Raw genomic sequence first — 23,448 nt, forward strand, 5'->3', positions numbered from 1 at the left:
GAGTGACACAGGTTCAGACACCTGCGTCCTCCCAGAGTGTGTCTCTGAGGATGTTTCTCAGCAGCACCCCGAGGGCAGCCTGGGGCACAGTCCAGGGCAGGGGACACACCTACAGAAGCAGCAGGGCCCAGGCAGAACATGCTGGGCAGAAGGCCCCTCCTGGTCAGGCAGGTGGCATCATCCCCAAGCCCCTTCCTGACCGTCACACCCGGGCCCAGTCCTCTCCTGTGTGGCTGGCATTTCCAACAAGGCCTCAGATGTGCTAACTCTCTGATGCCAGCAGTCACCCGAAAGAACAGGCTCAGAATAGAAACTGAAAATAGCACAGGCTCTCTCAACAGACGCTGGAGAATCCTAACAGCTCTGACTGCATGCCAGAGCGTCTGCTCACTGAACCTCAGTTAAGAATTTGCAGGTGAGGAAGTTGGGCGCAGAGAGGGTAAGAAACTGGCCTGAGCCACATGCCAGCACGTGGTGGGACCAGGACTTGCTCCCAGACCTCTGGCTTCTGGTCCTATCCTCTTCATCTCGTCTGTTTAGCTTCAGATAAACCCCACACTACCATGAGAATAGTGAATCCTTCCTCCCTGAATCCAGAGGCTTTGAAGGGCCCTCCTGTCAGGTGCTAAACAGGCAGTGAGACAGGACAGAAATAACCACCCTCCTGCCCCTGCTCAGCCCGTCTCCAGCTCTGCAAGCCAAGCAGGCAGGAGCCCAGACGCTGGAGCTAAAGGGCCAGCCCCTGACCGCGTGCGGACATGAGGCCCAGGCGCTGTGGTGCTGTCCTGGGATAGGCCCCTGGCATTCCCAGCGCCTTCCAACGTGGCCCACCAAGGAGAGGTCTTTAAGGTTCTTCCCAGAAAGCACTGCCCTGGAAAGCGTCAGGCCCCACAGACGGGAACAGGAGGAAAGCTGGCAGGTGGAAGCCTGCGCATCAGAGACTCCAAGACGACTCCATCCCATCAGAACTCACACTTTAAGAAACAGGACCTCTTCGGTGACTGCTGCGTCTTCTGCTGAAGCAGCCACATGGGCTAGAACAACCCGAGAGCTCTGATTACTCCTTTAAGAACAGCCGTCATCTGAAGTACCACCAGGAAAAAAACCAGTCTCAGAGCCGAAAGGTAAACTTCCTCTTTTGGTTCAGAATAAAAATACGACTTCCCTCCTTCCTCCTCTGCTGGATATGTTCCCAGGATTTTATTTACTCTGCACCGCTGACTGGACTCTCAAATGTCAGCGTCAGCCCAGAGAAGGTCTTCCAGCCACCACTCTGTCCTCTTACATTTTTATGATGTACGTGCTGCTGGGCACACACGAGTACATACCAGCCCCATGTGGGCACAGATGACGCGCCCCTGTCACCCAGACCCCTTCCCCACCCAACCCCGCAAACAGCTTGGGTTCTGAGCTCCGTGATCCCACGGTTTTTAAGAAAGAAGATGGTCTTACCATTGACATCATCCAACCACCACAATCTGCCGGTGTCGATACTGAGGCTCTGAGACTCGTCCGCGCTGCTGTGTGTCCCTGCCAAGTGACAGCGCCTGTGTTCACCGACACCCACCCCCTCGTCTGTCCGGGGACACCTGAGCCCACTTCACCTTCTTGCCATCGTGAACAGTGCTGGTGTGTGCAAGAGTCCCCGAGACTCGTGCACCAAGGCTTCTAGACCCTGTTCCGGGAGCAGAGCTGCTGCTCTGCAAGGCACACGGCGACGTCTGCATGGCATTTTACAAATGTTCTTGCTGTTCTCTCTTGTAACATCATTTCCTTGTCACAGCGCAGACAGACAGAGGGTTTAGCCAATACTTTTCACACGTTGGACATACAAGGAATGATGCCTATGGGGAAGCCCAGGACGCAGCCCCCGCCCCTACCTAGGTGGGGACAGCCGGTGGGAAACCTGTGCCCCTGGGGCAGGGCTGCAGGAGGATGGGGGCACAAGGGAGCCATGGGCATGAGGGGAAGAGGTGGTGAGGCGGGGGGCGGGTTTGGGGGCCTCATGCACTGAGGAATCTGGATCTGCTGATTCGTTATTCCCCTTCCAGATCTCTGTCAAACCCTCCAAGTAAGAGTCATATGGTTAACACTCACAGGGTACTTCTGACATGCCAAGCGCTGTGTTAGGAATCCTCCTCTTTAATTCTTAATATAAGCTGTGTTATTGTATGCTTAATATTTTTCTTCAAATCCATCTACTTTGTTTTTGGCCACACTCAGCTTGTGGGATCTTCATTCCTAACCAGGGACTGAGTTGGCCATGGCAGTGGAAGCACAGAGTCCTAACCACTAGACCACCAGCTGCTGCTGCTGCTAAGTTGCTTCAGTCGTGACCGACTCTATGCGACCCCATAGATGGCAGCCCACCAGGTGCCCCCATCCCTGGGATTCTCCAGGCAAGAAGACTGGAGTGAGTTGCCATTTCCTTCTCCAATGTGTGAAAGTGAAGTCGCTCAGTCGTATCCGACTCTTCGTGACCCCATGGACTGCAGCCTACCAGGCACCTCCATGCATGGGATTTTCCAGGCAAGAGTACTGGAGTGGGGTGCCATCGCCTTCTCCGCTAGACCACCAGGGAAGTCCCTAAATCAATTTACTTCTAAATTCAAATACCTGCATTAAGTAATCACATACATGAAATCAGGTATCATGCTATGGCATTTGGGCAGAGGAGGTCTTTCTATTTGTTTTCATTAAGACGAAATTCACCATTTTAAAGTAGGCAATTCACACTCACAGCTTAGGATCCTCACAGTGTTGCATGGGCTTCCCAGGCGGCACTAGTGGTAAAGAACCTGCCTGCCAATGCAGGACACATAAGAAACGTGGGCTCGATCCCTGAGTTGGGAAGACCCCCTGGAGGAGGGCGTGGCAACCCCCTCCAGTATTCTTGCCTGGAGAATCCCGTGGACAGAGGAGCCTGGCGGGCTACAGTCCTTGGGGTTGCAAGAGAGTCAGACACAAGTGAGTGACTTAGCATACAGGCACAGTGTTGGGTAACAGTCACTGCAGTGGACGTTTGCATCCCCGGGAGACCCTGTCATCCGCCATCACTACCCACTCCTCCACTCACCAGCCCCTAGCACGCTGCCTTCTGTCTCTGTGAACTCACCTACTCTGGACACTTCACGCAAAACCACGCAGTATGTGCCTTTTATGTCCGGCTCCTTTCACTCAGACGTATTCTAAAGGTTCGCTTATACTGCGTTTATCAGTACTTCACTCCTTTTTGTGGTAATTTTCTCTCATATGGACAGACCACATTTATGTACCCACTGATCAGCCAGACACCTGGATTGTTTCCATTATTGGCCTTTATGCACAATGCTGCTGTGAACTCTGCGTATGAGTTTTTATGTGGATGTGTGTGCTCAGCTCGCCTGGACAGGTACCGAGGAAGAGGGCTGCTGGGTCACCTGGCAGCTCTCAGCTTCACTTTCAAAGGAACCACCAAAGATACCACGGCATTCTGACAATAAAAAACTCTCTAAGATGAGTAACATTCAACGGCTTCCACTTAACATTATTTTAAGAAACACTGCCGCAGCTGAAGCTACTGGAGTGGGTTTGCAAGTCTGGGGACAGAGAAGCAGCGCAGCGGAGGCGGGGCTCCTGCAGTCCTGATGGAGTCACAGCAGGCGGACTGGGGGGGGCGGGGGAGGGGGAGGGCAGGAAGCAGGCAGACGCCCATACCACAGTGCCTGGCTGCACCAGAATGGCAGGGACACAGGATGTCAAGGTGGGGAGAGTGTGCCTGCTTCAGGAGAAGGAAGGAGGCCGTACAACTATGAAGACAATGAAGCTGGAGGTGCTGGCAGGACCAGCACAGAGAGCAGAGACAGCCGAGGCAGCTGTGCCAAGGGCTGGGGCGGGCGCTGGGGGAGCCCAGGAGAGTGGGCATGGAGCACAAGTCAGAAGGGGGTGAGTGGCCATCAGTGACGTCCAAGAAGGGCCAGGAGATGGGTGGAGACACAGGAGAACCATCCTGTGGTGTAGGAGAGAGGAGCTGAGGGGATTCAGGGCATGATGCCAACCAACAGGGATGCAGAGTCCAGAGGAGGCAGCAGGAGCCAAGCCTCAGGCTGGGAGGGCTGTGACTTCTCTGCCTGGTTATGCCAACAAACAGCTCCAACACCCAGTGTGGGGCCCTCGGCCCTCCAGACCTGCTGCACGGGGCTGGCCTCTGTGGCACAGCACCAAGCCCATCACCGCCCCCCCACCTCCAGCCAGCCTTGCAGAGCACCCCCCACCTGCTGCGGCTGCCCTGCAGGCCACCTGCGCTTCCGGCCTCCCCCTTCTCTCCCCGCTTCCTCCCACGGCCTCTGGACAGAGGCCCCGACTGTCTGCACACTGGGGCTGCCTCACAGGGCCTGGCGCTAAGCCGGGCACACAGCTGCCCCAGGAAGGAGTGACTCAACCCCACCTGCTCCCACACTGCCCCAGCCTCGGCTGCTCCTCACACCCTCACCCGATGCCCAAGTCCAGGGCCCCCAACGTCTCACGGGGTGTGGAAACATGGGCTGTGATGCTGCTGGGGGTAAAAACTACCATGAGTTGGAGTGGAGAGAGAGCTGCCCCCACACCACGTTTTCGTCAGCTCACTAATCTGTTTCCTCCTCAGGAAAATGGCAGCAGCAGCCTTGGAAGCCTACAGATGACCCCATGAAGGATCTGAGTGGATGGAGGGGAGACCCTTCACTCCTGCGGGGCCCACGGCTGCTCACAGGCCTCTGCCACACCCTCTTCGGTCCCGCTGAGCACCTCCCCCACCCAGGAGAAAAGCAGGACTGGAGAGGCCCTCGTCTGGCAAGGCGGCACTGAGTCAATTTCACACTAAAGTTAACAAGCAGAAACAAACCACGGCTGGCATACCATGTAATTTTTTTAATTCTTAAAAGATTAGAAGTATGCTGCTGAATGTCAAAACACAAAAACCAAAAAGAAGTTAAAGTTGTTATTTTCCTTTTAGCTTTATCTCCATTAGCCAAATACTTCTCTCCAAACAACATTTACATTGCCTTTGTCCTACTTTGCTGAGGAAAATAATAATGCAGGAGTGAGTTTCCAGTGCGGATGACAGTGCACACGCAGATCTGCCCAGTAAACACTCCACTTTAGAGAAAGAAGTGTTTCCTTGCCTCACTGGCCACCAGCCTCCTGCTCCCTCGGTCAGCCCAGGGACGACCAGGGGGAGGACCGGGTCCTTCGGCACACCTGTGCTTCACAGGAAGACAGTCAAACCTGGGGAGGCCGGCCCGCTCACTCACCGGCCGCAGGCTCGGCTGCTGCTGGCCAAACTCACCGAGGTGGCCGCTGAATTTACTGATGGCTTACTGTGTGCCCCAGCCTGCAAGGGAAGCACTTCACAGGAGAGGAGAGAGGGTGAGTGAGGCAGTGCCCGCCGAGGAGGCGCAGTGCCAGCTCCTCAGCCTCAGGACCCGAACATAACTTACACGAGGCTCCCGGGTCCTTCCTTGAAGACCACCACATGTTCTAAGCTGCTCCCTGGAGGACTCATAGTCTCTCCACCAACCAGCTTCCAAGGCGGGCCTACCAGTGGCAGGTAATTTGCACCTGGGAGCCCCACCTTGCAGTGACCCCTCCCCTGTGCCCAGAATGCCCACTCCCCCTCTGTGGTCATCATTTCTATGCACCAAGGACTTCCAGTCCACCGCCTCCTGGGCCTGTAACAGAACTGTGTTCCCCGCTCCTCAGGGATCAGCCACGGCCCTAGCCGGTAAAACTGGCAGAAGGGAGGTGTGACGTTCTGCGTCCAGCACCTCAGAGGCCCGTTCCCCGCGGCATGTGTGTGTGGGGGGGGGGGGTGGAGGCCTGTGTCTCCGCCAAAGAGAAAGGATGAGGTGCCCAAGCACGCACGTGGCCCTGGAGTTCACAGCAACATCACTCCTAAAAGCCAGCCAGTGAGAAGAGCTTCCCTTCACAGATGAACAAAACGTGGTATACCCATACAGCCTTAACAAGAAGGAAAGCAGGCACAGAGAGGGCCACTTGGGGCCGCCCTGCAGGCCAGCAACAAAACTGGACCCTCCTGCCGGGCCCTCCCCTGGCCTCAGTGAGACACAGAGAGACGTGGAGCTGCGGGGAGACGGACAGGCCCTCAGAGGCCAGCTGCACTGGCCTGGGACTTTCTCTCTCAAGTGACTGGATGCTCAGAAGTCGCCAGTTCATCGGGCACTGTGCTTGGCCCCTTCCACATCACCACCTGCAAGGCGGGAGGCCTTGGGGGGAAGGATTCCAGGTTACATCCTGTGAGCCTCATGGCACAGGTTTTTAAACATCTTTTATTTCTGAGAGCTTGATTCAGAAGCAGTGTGCCAATGAAGTTTCTTCCTTTTAAAGAAGACAATATTTGTTCCCCTCCTCCTAGTTTTAACCCAATTTCTTTTTCTTTCCTCCCAACGGCCTTTAGGGGTCTACCACATGGATTTCTTCACCATCCAGTGGCTAGCAGAGCAACGCCACACATCACTGATGCAGACCCCCGAACACCCCCCCAACACACACCAGGCCCACCGCCATCACAGGACGCACAGGCTCAGGGGAGGCCAGCACCTCCTTCCCGGAGGTGCCTGTAACCAGCCAGGCAGGCAGGGAAGTGGGGACCCCTCCCCAGCATGACAGAGCTGCTCACAGAGGCTCAGGCTAGGCACAAGCACATCCACACCAAGGGCCCCAGAGGGAACTCACTCAGCACTGACGTGTCGTGGGTCACCCCAAAGTGACCTGTGAACCCACAGCCTGGACTGGAACAGAGGGAGCTGGTTAGCCCCAAGCAAAGATGTTCCTGAAGAACGGCCTGCTTTCTCTTCTGGGGCCTGCCTTCTCTTCTATAGCCTCCAGAAAGGAGAGGCATAAACCACCCACGACCACCTCACCATAAACCAACCTGACCTCAGTGAGGGAGGAGGTTTCTTCAGAAACCCAGGATGACAGGCCGGACGCCACTCCAGCCCAGAAGGGAAGGTTTCGAAGATCCAGCACCCAGGCACCTGGCCCTGGGAGAATGCCACCCCCTGTACTACATGGTAAAGGGCAACCTGAGCCCCGAAAGTCACAGCTGACTCTGCCCGGGGGGCACCGCCCGCTCCACAGTCTCTGAGGCTCGCAGAGCCAGCAGTCTTCTGCTCCACTGTTCAGCCCCAAAGTCTGCCTCCCTGCAGGCCACCCTGCCTACACGCCCCATCCCAGCACCCGCTACAGCCTCCCTGTCAGGGTCTCCTCCTCCTCCTCCACATCCAACTGCTGAATAAGCCCCTCACTCCGCAGCCTCGCCCCCAGCAGTGCTCTCAGCCACAAGACCCCACACCCACAGCAAGGAAGCGGGGGACAAACCACAGGAGGCAGCTGAGCTCTTCCCAGCTCAGCCACTGAGGGAGAGCTCTGTGCCAGCCTGCGATGGCCACACAGGCCACAAAGACCCCTGGGCACTAAACAAACAACTTAGAGAAAATACACCAAAACATTAACCGCAGTGACAGTGACAAGGCTAGTGCCAGCTTGGCCCTTCCTACTTTCATGAACTTCCCACATTTTCTTTCATTACCATTAAGACAGGCATCATCAACATTCCCCAGAGACGTAGCACGGAGAAGAACCAGCCTGAAGATGCTCCGTCAGCGTGTATGTTTTATCAGAGCTGGCTTTAGTTTTTGGAAAAACTACGGATAATCAGATGGTGAAGAGGGGAAAAAGTTACCAAGATTCTTGCTCAAAGTCAAAAGAACCTAATGAAAAAAACCTGAGAAGAGGGAGAGAGAGGGAAGAAATAATAAAGGGTTTGGTTTTGTTGTTTAAAGAAAACATTTGTTTCTCTTTCATCAAATATTAACATCTACCTAACACCTTGCAGTCCGGTTACACGGTGATTTCTTACGCTACTTACTTTACTCTCCTGCCAATAAATAATATTTTTTTTAAATCAAGAAGGAACATATTTTCAGTCATAATTTATTCCTTCTCTCAATTAGAGCAGGGAGAGTGCTCCTTTAACACACAGGCAGGGTCAGATGAGTTGCAAAGACCCGGTTATGAATGCCTTCTTATCCACTGGTCTTCTCTAGAACTGCATTCCACAGCAAATGGCAGCCTGACTGGGCCCCACACACAGGCTCGGGTCCTGGACAGCCCGGGGACGTTGTCACACAGCCGCGCTCCCATCAGGCAGGCCCAAAGCCCTCAGAGCAAACTCTACAGCCACTCATCCCCGGTCTGTCCAGGAGGTGAGGCCTCTGCAGGCTGGCCAAGGAGAGCTCCTGCTGGTTCCACCAGCAAGAAGGCCACCAGGAGCTACGTGATCCACCTGCTGCTTCTCTGAGCTCAGGCCACCTTTGCATCGGCTGTCCTCCCCAACTCCATCCTTCCTATGGAGGCCTATGTTTCCTACCTTGTCGCTAAAAAGAAGGGAAATGGCCAACAGCAGTGGCTCACAACCCTCGCCTGTGAGGGGGATCTGTGCTGGGATCTCTGGCAAGCTTCAGGAACTTACTTATGCTCAAGCCCCACCCAGAAAAATTAGAACCAAAGGTGATGGGGGCACAGCATTTGAGAATCACTGGCTCAGAGGAAGCCAGGAGACACGGCGAATGGCAAGTGAATGAAGAAACCCAGGCAACAGGGAAACGGAAGGGAGAGGAAAAAAAAGCAGGGCCAGAAAGCAAGGTTAGAACCCAAGTGCAGACCACACCAGAGTTAGGACAAGAGACTGGCTCTGAGCTGAGCTTCCTGGTGGCCAAAGCAAAGATGACTCACACTGTCTACAGACAAAACAGAACAGAGTCACAGAAGAAGCTTCTCCTTGTCCTGGGGCCTGAGATGAACCCCACCCTCATGTCCTCATAAGGGGACACACAGCATGACATAGATGAAACGTGCTCCCAACACCAGGACCAGACCCCTATGAAGTGGACAAGGGCCGCTCTGCATCCCCATGGCAGCCCTTGACCTACAGTCAGCAGGTGGGCTGCCACTGACTCTTCACTGGAAATAAACTCCTACCAGAAATCAACGCCCACATCTACGCCATGCTCCCGAATAATTTCATGGTCCAGCTGACAGCCGTGTATCTAACCAGCCATCCTGAACTCAGCATGCAGTCATGAAGCCACAAGGGAACTGACTCTGACCGTCTCACTGGGGAAAGCAAGGAAAGGCATCCACCCGTGTACTGATGGCTCCAAGAGAATATGAGAGATCATCCCCTCGCCACCATCCACCCCCAGACCCATGGCTGTGGCTGTTCAGGTTGGGAAGGGCAGGGCCTGTCCTTGGTCAGCAGCCTGCTGGGAGGGCCTCATGGCCCCCAGAGGCAGACAGCAGCCATGTGGGCCTGGGTGCCCTGAGGGGGATGCTCTGCACAGTGCGCTTCTGTAGTACGTGTGTCCCACTCAGCAGCGAGCATCTTTAAATGTGTGTGTAAAAACCAATGGAGCCAAGAGTAAGGCACCTTCCTGCTCCCTCACAGGTGACATTTTCTTTTTGATCCACACACCATATCACCACGTTTCAAATTAAGCATTAACAAGTTAAAGCGGCAACTACTCACAGCTGCCAAAGTGGAAACAAACCAAGTGTCCATCAACAGATGAACAAATTGTGGTCTGTCCACATGACGGAATATCATTCAGCCATAAAAGGCATGAAGCACTGACACTCGACCATGGGGGTGACTCTGGAAGACAGGATGCCAACGGGAAGAAACCAGTCACAGAAGGCCGTGGGCCACATGGTTCCATTCATGTCAACTGCCCAGCACAGGCAAATCCATGGATGCCGGGGTGGGGAGGGGAGCAGCGGCTGCTGATGGGTGCAGGTCTCCTCAGGGTGTGATGAGACCAGCTTGGGAACCAGAAAGAGGTGAGACTGTACAACACAATGAATGTGATGAATGCCACTGAGTACTTACACTTTAAAATGGTTGCTGCTGTTGTTCAGTTCGGAGAAGGCAATGGCACCCCACTCCAGTACTCTTGCCTGGAGAATCCCACGGATGGAGGAGCCTGGTAGGCTGCAGTCCATGGGGTCGCTGAGAGTCGGACGACTGAGCTACTTCACTTTCACTTTTCACTTTCATGCATTGAAGAAGGAAATGGCAACCCACTCCAGTGTTCTTGCCTAGAGAATCCCAGGGATGGGGGAGCCTAGTAGGCTGCTGTCTATGGGGTCACACAGAGTTGGACACGACTGAAGTGACTTAGCAGCAGCAGCAGTTGTTCAGTTGTGTCCAGCTCTTTGTGATTCCATGGACTGCAGCATGCCAGGCTTCCCTGTCCTTCACTATCTCCCAGAGTTTGCTCAAACTCAGGTCCATGGTAAATTTTATGTCATTTTATAAAAAAAATAATAATAATTAAGATAGCTGAACTCTCATTGTTTTGCCTTAATAGAAGTGCTAATAAAATTTAACCCACATCAAGATTTTGTATAAAGATGACTGTTATGCTACCACTGAAAAAACCCAGCTTTGAACCCAGAGAGTATGAACTTCAGAATTAGGACCGCTGGTGGTCAGTCCTTATTTAAAAATAAGTTCCCAAAGAGTCCACATCTGTGAGCAATACACATTGAAGCACTTATCAACAAAGTCAAGTCTCGGATTTGGTTTGAAATAATCTGGCAGGGGAGGGAGAAGAGCCTAGATTAAAACAGTCAAGCTGAACTATTCTATTTTTATAAGCTGGAAACCCTCCATAATGATAAGTCTTACTCTGTTTTCAAGCAAGTTTCCAAAGATCTCTGACCTGCTGGATAGTATTCTGTATAGATAAAAGAACTAGATGCCTCTAAGCTGTCAAATTCCAGGGGCTCAACCAGGTGTCCTCCCCCTGAGCCCCAGAGCACAGGGTCACCTGGAGGCAGACCTGGCCACAAGCAGCCATACAAAGGGCTCCTTGAAAATAACCAGAGTCCCAGGCCAGGCCACCGGGCAGCAGCACACAGAGGTGTCTGGCCTGGTCTCTCACGCTGCTAATGCTAACTAAGGGCCCTCCAAAATGCCTGTCCCAAATTCAGCCATCAGCTGGAGTCCCGGCAATGTCTGCAAATACGGGGATCAGTCACCCAAGTGCCTCTTCCAGAGCCCCAGCACACCAGACGGAGCTCACCTCTGGGCTAGGGTCCAGGAACAGGACGCTGCCAGAGCCTCCCTCCCGAGAGGCAGGAGGAGCTGATGCTGCAACTAACTGCCAGCTCACCTGTCCCTGCTCCCTCTTCCAGAACTAGGTGTGCAGGGGAGGCAGGCAGGTATCTCCCTCCACCCACCCCTGTCGCATTCCCAGAGTCTAGGGGAGCATGTAGCACACAGCAGGTGTTCAACAAAACACTGCTGTGTGGTCCTGACTCAATGGGCACTGCTCTAACGGTGTACTAGAAAGACTTGCTTCTCACAGACGCCAATGCAAGATGTAAGATGGAAGGTACCAGGATGGAAAGAAGGGACAGGAGACAAGGAGTTATGGTAAAAAAAAAAAAAAAAAAAAAGCACCACCACCAAGAAGAGCACCAGAAAGGCTCTGGAGCATGGAGCCTGGGTCAGCAGGGAGGCACGGAGAGGACAGAGATCTGGAGGTGGGGGAGGGGGGTCTCATAGGGACACAGAAGACGGAGGCAGGAAGCTCCACCATCCTGAGCAGGCACCTGCCACCACAGGACTCTGTGGAAGGCTGTGAGTCCCCAGAGCAGGGCCCAGGCCACAAAGGGAGGTGAGTGGACACCACGGGAGGGGTGGGGGCTGTGAGGAGCTGGAGCACGCAACCTCACCCAGAGATGGCGCCGACCCTGGCGCTGACCCAGGGTTGCCAGGCAACGGGGCAGGCCCCGGCTGCCAAGTGTTCTGATTTGTCAATGAAGCCGCAAGTCTGGATTGCTATGTAAGATCTCCTGATTTTCATGTTGGTATCTGGGGTAGACCGAATAATGGCCTCCCAAAGATGCCCTCATCCTAATCCTGGATGGATGGCAAAGGGGAATTACAGCAGCAGATGCGATTAAGGTCTCTAATCAGATGACCTTAAAATAGGGAAGAGGACCCTGGATTATCCAGGGGGCTCCATGTAACCACAAAGGACCTTAAAGTACTAGTGGGGGCAGGCAAGCCGTATCAGAGGGCACAGTGGGAGAGGGACGGGACTATAGCTGCTGGCTCTGAAGAGGAGGGACCTCGAGGCAAGGCGCTGGAGAAGGCAGGGGACAGAGCTCCTCAGAGCCTCCAGAAGAGCCAGCCCTGCCTACACCCAAAGAGCCACATGGACTAGACTTGCAGAACCCTGTTGCTTTAAGCCATGCGTGGGTGGTAATTTGTTACAGCAGCCATAGGAAACCAATACAGCAACCAAGTTCAATCTTGAAAACCAGGCACCAACAACCCAAACGAAAAGTACCGGCGGGCTGGATGGGACCCACGGACCACTTCTGCCTGGTGCACGTGGGGGGTGCCCAGGTCCAAGTCTGGCACACGGCAGCTGCTCACACATGCCCTGAGCTAAGGGCTCGACCCCTCGCCCCGACAATGTCGTCACACAGGGCTCCATGGGTTCTAGAGAACATAGCCGCTTGGCTGTCAGGAGTCCTCTCCCCAGGGACCTGCTCACTAGGCAGGAGCACTGCCCCGCCCCGCCTGGACCCAAGGAACCAGCTTCGCAGAGAGGAGGGGCAGCCGAGAGCCCCCTCCAGCCCCACCTTCTGCGACAAAAGAAAGGAGTGTGGGCATTCCAGGTTCCCAGGGAAGCCTCCAGCACCCGCTCCCAGTCACCCCAGGGTATGCCCACACACCACAGCAGTGACATCACTTCAGTCTGTCTCAAACAGCAGAGGACCTCTTCTCACAGGAGCTCTTTCCAGCTCCCCACGCTCAGAGGGACCAGAGCTGCTCAGATCAGAGGTCAGGGGGAGCACCGGGTGCCCCCTGCCACCAAAGCCATATGAGAACCAGGGTGGACTCCAGGCTGATGGGGGCCTCCGCGCACGCCCTGGCCTGCCTCCTCCACACCCTCCCGGCTCAGGGAGCCTGACATCTCACCCACGGCTCCTCGTGGCCTGTTCCTGCTGCTTGGGGTCCTCTGCCCCTCAGAACTCCCACTTTTCCTTCAAGATTCTGCTTACGTACCATCTCCTCTCTGACACCCAAGTTCGTTCTCAGCATCTGCCCACACTTTCTAACGTCTCTCTCTCGGAGTTGACACTACCTGTCCCACGTCAGGAGCCGCTCTCCGCAGATCATCAGCTGCTTAAAGGCAGGAATTTACATCCTTTGTTTTTAAACTAGAATATTTACAACACTGATTCACAACACAGTGTTAATTTCAGATACACAGCACAGTGACTCAGTAGTGTGTGTGTATACTTTTGAAGATTATTCTCCCTTATAGGTTACTACAAAATACTGAGTATTGTTCCCTGTTCTATACAGTAGGTCCTTGTTGGCTATCTATTTTATGTATGTGTGTGTGTGTGTACATATATATATATTTGTGTGTGTGTGCATGATCAGTTGTGTCTAATTCTTTGCAACCCCACGGACTGTACTGTAGCCTGCCAGGTTCCTCTGTCCATAGAATTTTCCAAGCGAGAATACTGGAGCAGGTTGCCATTTCCTACTCCAGGGGATCTTCCGGACCCAAGGATTAAACCCACGTCTCTTGCATCTCATGCATTGATGGCATATTCTTTACCACTGTGCCACCTGGGAAGCCCTATTTTATATATAGTGGTGTGTATATATTAATCACAACCTCCTAATCTTTCCCTCCTAGGAACTTACATCTTATCATGTATGTATTCCTAACCTACAGTGTATAACACGTGTGTTCAGTAAACATTAAAAACTGAATAAACTGGACTGAAAACTACTTTTTTCTGGAAATACCATAAATGATGATATTGTGGTATGTGTTAAATACACCAAGTAAAACCTTATTTCTGACCTTTAATCAATAAAGTGCATCTACCTAAATAAGGAGTTCTAAATAACAGCTGCTGCTGCTGCTGCTAAGTCGCTTCAGTCGTGTCCAACTTTGTGCGACCCCACAGATGGCAGCCCACTGGCTCCCCCATCCCTGGGATTCTCCAGGCTACTATAATTACTTTTCAGAAGTGTAGTTCTACATTTTACAAGCAGTGTCTGCTGTGGTCATCACAGTTAGGGATGCAGGAAGGAACCTGGCTTCCAGGCTGGCCCGGCGGTGTCAGTTGCACTGACGTGGCTGAGAGCCAGGCTGAAGGAGGTCACCAAACAGCTGGGCCAGAGTCTCTTCTGCTGCACTAGAGTCTCTTCTCCTGCTCTCACCTTGCTGACTCCGCTAACCCAGCCCGCTTTCCCCGGGGTGACTGAAAGGCAAACCTCTGCAGCCAGGTGGTCACCCAACCGTCCTCCTCTGGCACAACTCCCCTAACCTGCCCCCTCCCCTCTCTCCCTCCCAAACCATCCACAGCAGCTGACAGGAGCTCAGGGTCCCAGCACCCCACACCTCGTGACTGCAAAGGCTTCCGGCTCCCTCTGGCTCCAGCCTCGCAGCCCACACACACAATCAGAGTGCTCTAAAGCACTTCTGAAAACATGACTGGCTCCCTCACCACGGTCTGGGGTGCAGCCCCATTACAGGCATTCTGAAAAGCTTTCAGGCCACGTGACCTGCAGGTGCAGCCAACAATACGAACTGCAGGCTCCAAGGGCATTGACAGCCACCTTCCTAGGCAGCAAGAAGGCCCCAAGGAGCCCCCTCCACAGAGCAGGACTCCGGCCTCTTCATCCTGACACACACCCTGGGGCTGGCTCTGGAACTAGGACCCATCCAGTCCGGTGAAGGCAGCCTGGCCAGGCCCTCACCCACAGGAACTAAGCCACACTGCAGGCCCTGCCAGAGGGCGCCCCCAACACTGGAACCCCAAGGCCGCAGCCCCACTGGAGCTAGTGGCCACCCAGTGCTCCCTGCTCTCAGGAGGCATCTGCCCGGCAGGGCTGCTTCCATAGCCTCCTCCACACACACGCCACACCCCCGCCAGGCACCTGCCCCCCTTCTGCCTTCTGGCTCCCTGTCCAGCCACGTCCAGCTGTGATCCTGTCCTCTCCCTGACTCTTCCAGACTTTTCTCCACTCTTCATTTCCTGACCAAGAATCAAAATCACAACTCAACAAACCAGCTTCTGCCTCACTAACAGTTTTCTTTAGTGGTGGCGGAGCCATGGCTTCTCACAAACACCCAGCTCTGACCTCAGAGACCCTGTGCAGCACTCCGGCAGGCTGCCCTCAGATATTGACCATATGGTCATGGAACCGCCCTGACTTGACACCCATATTTCTGCCTCAACCGACTGCCTCTCAGAAAGTGGCCTAAAAGCTATTTCTCTGATCATTAATTTCCCAGTATACCCCATGGCAGCTCTGGGTATCAAACAGGCACTCAGGGAGGACAAACTTTCAAGTAAAAATGTGAACTTTTCAGCCCATCATCATTCCTTGATTGCCACAACCTTGGGGTACGCAGACATAGAGAAGGGGACAGACTCTAGCTAGCAACCTTTAGCTCTCAGGATGTATTCACCCCAGAGTCTTAGAGAGTTTACAAAACAACCAACTGGAGTCCAAACCTCCAGGGCCTCCCAAGAGCACAGGGCAGGTACTGACACATAGCTGTTTATCACCCCTTGGCTTGGGAGCTTCGGGCAGTTTTCAAACCTTGGGAAAGTGATCACACCCCAGCCTCCTCACCCATGGGAGGTAGGACCAGAAAAATGACCCATGTGCTAGAAGGCATATGTGAACTGCCTACTGAGGAAGGTGAAGCATCATATTTTTATTTATATGCAACATTTTAAAACTACCAAGTTTTTCGGTATGCATTACCAGACCATTTTTTAGTCCTAAACTCCCATGTGCTATGTTTACAGAACGAATGTGCAGTTTCAGGATCACAGAGTCAAAAAAAACAAAGCCCCTTCTCTCCAAGGGCAATTTGGGCGATTACTTTAGCACAGCTTTATGAGCACAAAACCAATTACCAGCCACACAGACTTCCTCCCACCGCTCCAGCCAGGCTCCCCCCAGGTTCCTGCTCTACACACCCAGGCAGCTCTGGGTCTCAGAATTGACTTCTGCACCTCTTGGCAGGGAGGGGAGGATTCAGGTCCTGCCAGCAGCGGGTGGGTGCCCATGAGCAAGCCCAACCCCTCCAAGCCCCAGCTCTGCTCCCCTGTGAAGCGCCTGCCCCCGGGCTGCTGTGAGGCACGCTGAGGCAGTGGGCACACCTGCGACGGCTGCAGGGCGAGGCCACGGAGACACTGTGGTTTTCAATCTGACACGGTGGCAGCAGTCTTCAGCTGGGCAATGACTGGCTGTGTGGCCTGAGGTCAGCTGCTGAGCCCCTCTGAGACTTAGTTTCTGCACAGGCGAAAGGAGAAGTAGTGACGGGTCTTGGAGGATCCCTGCGCCCTGTGGAGGGACTCCTGAAGGAGTCGCACGGGGCCAGGCACAAAGGAGACACTCAAAGATCGGCAGGGCTCACACACACCCACGTGTCTGGTTTTGACGGACAAGCTGATCATTACTACTGGAGACAAAAAAATTTTCCTTCCCAACTGTAAACACCAAAGACTATGAAATCACTCTGAACTGCTGGAGGGAGGAGCAACTTCCATTAACACCAGAGGCCACCCCCAACAGCCCGGTGGGAGTTTGCTCCTGTCCAATGCCACGCCCCCTGCCCTTTCTCAGCTGCATTTCTCAAGAGCCTTGACAGCGAACATCTTGCTTGACGTGTGGGAATGAAGAACCAGCTTTTCAAACAGGATTCTGGACTTAAACTGCCTCTTCGAACAGCACTGACGTTTACGTTCCCTTCGTTTACGGACAACATCCTGACTAACCCACAGAGTCATCGTGCTGTGACCACAGGTCAAATTATAATCACGTAAGAACAAATGAAAACATCACTTTGAGAAACCAAATTCCCTTCCCAAGCGTCATGCCACCATCTCACTCAGAGCACTTGGGAGGCAGCAAGGACCTGCTGCTGGTGACTCTCCGGCACAGCCAGCCAGGGCAGACTCCTCACTGGCCTTCCCGTCTGTCCTGTGGGCCTGCATTTCCAATCTGGCCCCAGAACAAGCAGCATCAGAGAACACCTAGTAACTGGCTGAAAAAGCCCATTTTCAGGCCTCACTCCAAATCTACTGGGTCAGAAACTCTGGGGGCAGGACCCGCCCCGCCCTCTGAGCGATGCTAATATGCACCAGTGGCTGAGGAAGACCACTCTTCTATCTGCAGTGGTTATTACTGGCCTCTTCAGAGACAAGGAAAGCAAAGCTCAGTGATTAAAGTGCCCAAATCCATCCAGCCAGGAGGCCAATCTGTACCCACACCTGATTCCAAAGCTGTCGCATGGCCTCTGTAGCCAAACTGCCTGTGCCATTTGGTGTCCTCAGCTACGGAGCCCTGTTCTGTGAAGCTTACTCTTCCTTAAGAAGGGGGAGTGACAGGAAGGATGAAGCCTGCACTCAGAAGTGATGAATTATAGATGCTTTTAAACCCATATCATGCTTGAGCCTGAATGGGCAGTCACCACTCAAGCCGAGCCTGATTCTCCTGACTCCATTCACGATCCATGTGCCAGGAAGCGGACGGGGTCCGTTCCCTGACAGCCTCTGTGCACAGTTCCAACCACCACTTCAACCAGGTAAGGGACACGGCTGCCTGCTCTGTCTCCAGAGGGCTGGCACGCTCCACCCAGATCAGGGCCCACAGGAAGGCACAACGCAGCCCCAGCACCTGGGTGCGCCGGGCTGAGTCACCAGAAGGAATCCCATGCACGCAGGGGATTGTCACAGTGCTGAGGATCTGCTCAAAAGAGCCAGGCCATTCTCTAAATCCAAAGCCAAAATTCAGCCTCTATCAGTTCAAACAGTCCATTCAAACCTCAATTTCTTCACAGACACTAAAGTCAGAAAAAGACACACATCTCCTTGCTCACAATTCCCAGCCCTCTAAATAAATGTGGTGGTTTTCAGGTTACAAGTGTGTCCTATAACAGAAATGAGCACTCATCATGTGGGGTGTTCTGCAGGGGCTGGTGGAGTAGGAAGCACCCAGCTTTAGGAACCACACAGGCCTGGGTTTGACTCCTGGCTGGGTTAGCTCCTCAAAGGTTACTTAATCTCTCTGGGCCTGTTTTTCTACTCGCGATAGGGTGGCAACCCCTGTGTTGTATGTGGATGTGAAGACAGAGGGGAATTATGTTCAACAAGAGTCTGCTGGAACAACTTTGCATTTCAAGCCATCAAGAATCTAGAAGGTAGGTGCGGTCAAACAAGCCAGTGGATAGAGGCTACTCAACACACCCTCTCAGCCGCATGGACACTTACTTCACTGTGTTTGCTTTTCAAGCGTCTATTTTTAGACACCTTGAACAAACTTAATTAAGACCAAAGAAAATTCCATTAAGGAACTTATCAGAAAGCTTGTCAATTTTCAAAAACTCAACAGATGGAGACAAACAGACATTTCACAATGCATCTGGCAAAGCCAAACGTACTCTCCCACCTCAGCAATCCTGATAATCAGGTCACCCCGTGGTATTCAGTCCTCCACCAACTCACAGCTGGGTTTAGAACAAGTCTCTTCACCCCAGGACTCAGTTTCTCAGATGATATTAAGGCATCAGAACATCTGGGGAGTCAACACACCTGTCTAAATTCAGCCCCATCACCTACTGGCTGCATGACCTTGAGCACAAGACTTACGCTCTTGGGCCTCAGTTTCCTCACCTGTAGAAGGGGGATAACACCCACTTGACTGGCACAGGACTACTGGACCAACAACAGCAGTTCTGGCAAGAGCAAGACAGAACCATGGATCCTGCAGTGGGGATGGATAAGCTTGTTCCCTGCTGCCCACCACCCAGGACTCCTTATTCACATTTCATGCTACACTGAACGAAAATCTTTGTTCTTTTTTTAAACATATTATTTGGCTGCATCGGGTCTCAGTTGTGGCTCATGGGCTAAGTTGCTCTGCAGCACGTGGGACCTTAGTTCACCGACCAGGGATCAAACCCACATCCTCTGCCTTGCAAAGCGGGTTCTCAACCACAACAGCACCAGGGAAATCCCGGAAGACCTGTTTAAGTAGAACGCTTGAACTGAGAGCCCAGCAAACAAAAGCAGGGTAGGACTAGATAATTCCTCACATCCTCCCCAACCTCAATCTCCCAAATCCAAGCCCTTTGATTTCTCCAAGGCTCAGAGTCAATAGATCCTCAGCCATGAAACAACAGATTCTCAATCTCCCAAATCCAAGCCCTTTGATTTCTCCAAGGCTCAGGGTCAACAGATCCTCAGCCATGAAACAACAGCCACAGTTCTCCACACCCACCAATTCACCAGGAAGGTTCTGGGGAAGGGGGAGAACAGCTGCCAGAGAGCTTTGAAAACTTAAAAGGCACTTCCCTAGAAAGTGAAAACAGCAGCCCTGTGCGTAAAAATCCTTCAGCACTTCAGGCCACAAAGAAGTAAATGCTGCTACTCTTCCTAATAAAACTGAAACAATTATTATTATTATTATAAATGCCCACTCCTTAGGTTCGGGAAAAGTCAAGCCATTGAAATAAATCAGAGACTTCCCTAGTGGTCCAGTTGCTAAGACTCCACACTCCCAATGCAGGGGGCCTGGGTTCGATCCCTGGTCAGGGAACTAGATCCCGCATGCCATAACTAACACCTGGTGTAGCCAAATAAATATTAAAAAAAAAATAAAATAAATCAGCGACACAAGCAATTCTCAACTACTTTTGCAGGGCTCTTATCAGAATCCAAACACTCAGGAAACCCATGTCTTGTCATGGAAAACAGTTACACAGAGAGTCACCTGCATTTCTAGAGAGAATTTCCATAGAGGATGGGGCAGTTTTCAAGACTGTACACACCATGCTAGCTTTCATCACGCGAGTCTTACATTTCTTCACACCCCAGGCACATGCTTGGAGTCACACACCCTGCTGGAAGAGAGGTCTCCCCAGAGCACCCCATCCACCAGGCACAGGGAGGCAAGAAGCCTGTGTAAACCGAGATCAGTACACCCCACAGCACAACCCAAACACGCTCCTGGCCGGGGGGCTGGTGGGATGCAGTCCTGGATCGTGCCTCACTCTAATCAGCACTTTACCAAACTCTTCAACAGCCAGTAACTCCTCCAGGACAGTGGAGGACAGCCTGGCCTGCTGTAGTCCATGGGGTCGAAAAACATAGGACACGACTTAGCAACTGAACAACAACTCATCCAGTGGGCTTCCCTGGTGGCTCAGTGTTAAAGAATCTGCCTGCCAGTGCAGGAGACCCAGGTTCAATACCTGGGTCGGGAAAATCCCCTGGAGAAGGAAATGGCAACCCACTCCAGTATTCTTGCCTGGAAAACTCCATGGACAGAGGAGCAAAGGGGTCCATGGGGTCACAAAGGGCTGGAAACAAGTGAGCAACTGAGCATGCATGCAACTCATCCAGTGCTTCCAAAAGAAGAACTCAGCAAGACTGGTAAGGATGACTGACGCAATATTAAAACTAAAGAAGCAAAAAAGCTTTCAAAATGTAAAAATACAGTACAGATTTTTTTTTTAATTCAGATAAATAAGAAATGAGATCTTGGCAGACTCTGACACAATCACCTGTCCAGCAAACACAATTGCTGGAATGAGCACCACTCAGGAACAACCTGTAGGCCCTTTGGATGTTAATGTAAATACAGATGAAAACTTAATTATCAGTGCAAATTCAATCCCTGCTGAGCAGGATTCAGCATACGATCTGTTAGCACCTAACATCCGTAGATAGAGCTACAAGATGCACAAGTTTTCTGCCAAATCTTCATTATCTTACATAATTGGAAGAGGACAAAAACAATTAAAAATTAAAATTCACCTTTTTCAATCATTTTAAGCTCCTCCTGGAGGTGGAAAGGAACAACTACTTCTCACCTTTTTCTGTTCAAGTTCTTAGTGAATGTTAAAAAGAGAAGAGGGATAACCCTGAACATCTCTCTAAAAAAAAAATTCTAAAATATCCCAGAGAGCCCAAGCTTCTAGTTCCGGCACCGACGCTGCATCACCGCATGACCCAGTGCCTCTCCCTGGGCCTCAGTTTCCCCATCTGAACCCTCAAGGTGGATAAACCCATCTACTTTCCAGCACAGGCTCCGACGCGTCCCCAGGGCAGCTAAAGGGCGAAGGGCCCCAGACGGAGCCCATGGGCGGCGAAATGGGTTTCCACAGGCCCCTGCCGGGATTTCTGGGGAGAGCGAGCTGTCCTCCCCTCTCCCCGCGGCAAAGCCACCGGGCCAACTCCAGGTTGCAAACAAAAACCTGTTGGCACGGACTCCTCTCGGAAGGGCTGGCCTCTCCCAAGGCGCTAGGCTCCCGGGAGCCGCCCCACGGGGAGAGAGACGAAGGGTCCTCTGGAAGAGGCGGCTCCACGCACCCCTTCACCCACCTCGACCAGCCCGGCAGGACCGCGGGGCGGGGTCTCTCCATCCCACGCGGAACAAAAGGCAGCTGGAGCCTGGCTCCGCCACCCCCGTCCCCGCTGTGCCGTGGGGTAGGGAGGGCGAGCCGGGTCCCTGCGGAGGGGAGGGGGCCCGCGGCAGCCCAAAGGGGGGCGGCCGGCACCTGGACGAGGGCGGGGGCGCCCCGCCCGGGGAGGAGGGGCAGGGTGGGTCCAGCGGAAAGGTGGACGGCGAGGCCTGGACGGGCTCCCGGAGCTGCGGAGGGCGCGGGAAGCCCGGGGCTCCGAGGATACCAAAGGAAGAGCTCCCTGAGGGAAAGGCGGTGGGGCGCGGTGGCGGGGGGGGGGTCCCTGCAGAGGAATGAGGACCCAGACGGGGAGGGGCCGTGCTCCAGCCCGTGGGGCGGGGCCTGTTGGGTAAGAGGGGATCCGGCCTGAGGTACAGACCCGACTGAGACTGAGGGGTGTATACTCCGGGAGGTGGTGGGGGAGCTGCGCTCTGGGGGCGCTCTGGGGAGGGGCAGGGTCCGCGCCCTCGGTCCGCTCCGGCCCCCGAGCCCCGAGGCCCCGGCTCACCTGCGCTCCTCCGGGCCGACCCGGGTGCGCGGCTGCGGCCTCCAGTAGAGCTGAGGAGGCGGGAGCGACTGGAGCCCGAAGAGTCACAGCCGCTTCCAGCTCGGTTTGACACCCACACACCAGCCAACATGGCGGCCGGGAGGGGGCGCGCCGGCTGCGTGCGCGCGCCCGCCGGCCCCTCCCCTCTGCCCGGCCCAGGTCCCGAAAGGCCCCGCCCCCTGCCGTCTGGCCCCGCCCCGTGCCCCGAGGGCCCGCCCTTCCGCACGGCCCAAGTCCCGCACGGCCCCGCCCCCTACCTTCTGGCCCCGCCCCGCGCCCGCGGGCCAGGGTCCCAGCCAACCCAGGCTTCACTTTCTCTGACCCCGCGACCTCCCTCGGATACCCACGACCCCACGCAGACTACCCAGCCTTCCCACCACACCCCACAGCCCACGCCCCAATACTCTAAACAACACCCAAAACCTACGCACGCGTGCCAACGACCCCACACCACTGCACAAACCGTGGCAAATTCACCCCGAACCCACGCACACGGCAACCTTCACTGCTGCTGCTGCTGCTGCTAAGTCGCTTCAGTCGTGTCCGACTCTGTGCGACCCCATAGACGGCAGCCCACCAGGCTCCCCCGTCCCTGGGATTCTCCAGGCAAGAACACTGGAATGGGTTGCCATTTCCTTCTCCAATGCATGAAAGTGAAAAGTGAAAGTGAAGTCGCTCAGTCGTGTCAGACTCTTAGCGACCCCATGGACTGCAGCCCACCAGGCTCCTCCGCCCATGGGATTTTCCAGGCAAGAGCACTGGAGTGGGGTGCCATTGCCTTCTCCGGCAACCTTCACTCAGACCCCACAAATCCCCCCATATCTCAGGCATGTCCCACAGGTCCACACACCCTCTCCTCCTTCACACACACACACTCCCAGAGCCCCCAGCCAAAGCTCAAACACGCTTTCCCTCGCAGTGTGCGCTTGTAAACATTACCAAGTCCGAGAGGTGGAACCAGATGGTGGGGGTGGGTGGTTGTGCAGGGGCGCTGGGTGCTGGGGTACAAGTGTTACCCTTGGTGAAAATCCACTGATGTATGCTACAGATGTGTCACTTTAATGTATGCATTCTACTTCAGTAAAACACACCTGAAAATTATTCTGAGGATGGTGCAGATGCTTTGCTAGACTGCTAATGACATTATGACCCTAAGAAGGTGGGGCACTGGGTTCACCCTCCTCCTGTGAAGGGCTTATAGATCCCCCGGTGCAGGCTCGCCCCTTCACAGGGCCTCGCACTCTCACATAGGAAACACGTCCTCCCTTTGGTTCAACCAGGGCCCACGAGACACCTACTATGTACTAAGAACCATGCTGGAGGAGGGCCAGACCC

General features: G+C 53.9%; 1 protein-coding gene across 10 annotated transcripts in view; it reads right to left on the reverse strand.

The window, feature by feature from the left end:
• Positions 1–22,244, reverse strand: part of EPN2 (epsin 2) — a 50,716-nt gene extending 28,472 nt beyond the window's left edge. For 4 of the 10 annotated variants that reach the window (XM_061391177.1, XM_061391173.1, XM_061391178.1 and 1 more), the window contains exon 1: positions 22,075–22,242. The gene's annotated coding sequence lies outside the window, so the exon portion shown is untranslated. Of the gene's footprint in view, positions 1–973; positions 1,144–22,074 lie in introns of those variants that run through there. The other 6 variants (XM_061391184.1, XM_061391182.1, XM_061391183.1 and 3 more) reach the window with 3 other exon arrangements.
• Between the last annotated feature and the right edge of the window lie 1,204 nt (positions 22,245–23,448).

This window comes from Bos javanicus, chromosome 19, assembly GCF_032452875.1.
Source record: "Bos javanicus breed banteng chromosome 19, ARS-OSU_banteng_1.0, whole genome shotgun sequence".
Taxonomy (NCBI): domain Eukaryota; kingdom Metazoa; phylum Chordata; class Mammalia; order Artiodactyla; family Bovidae; genus Bos; species Bos javanicus.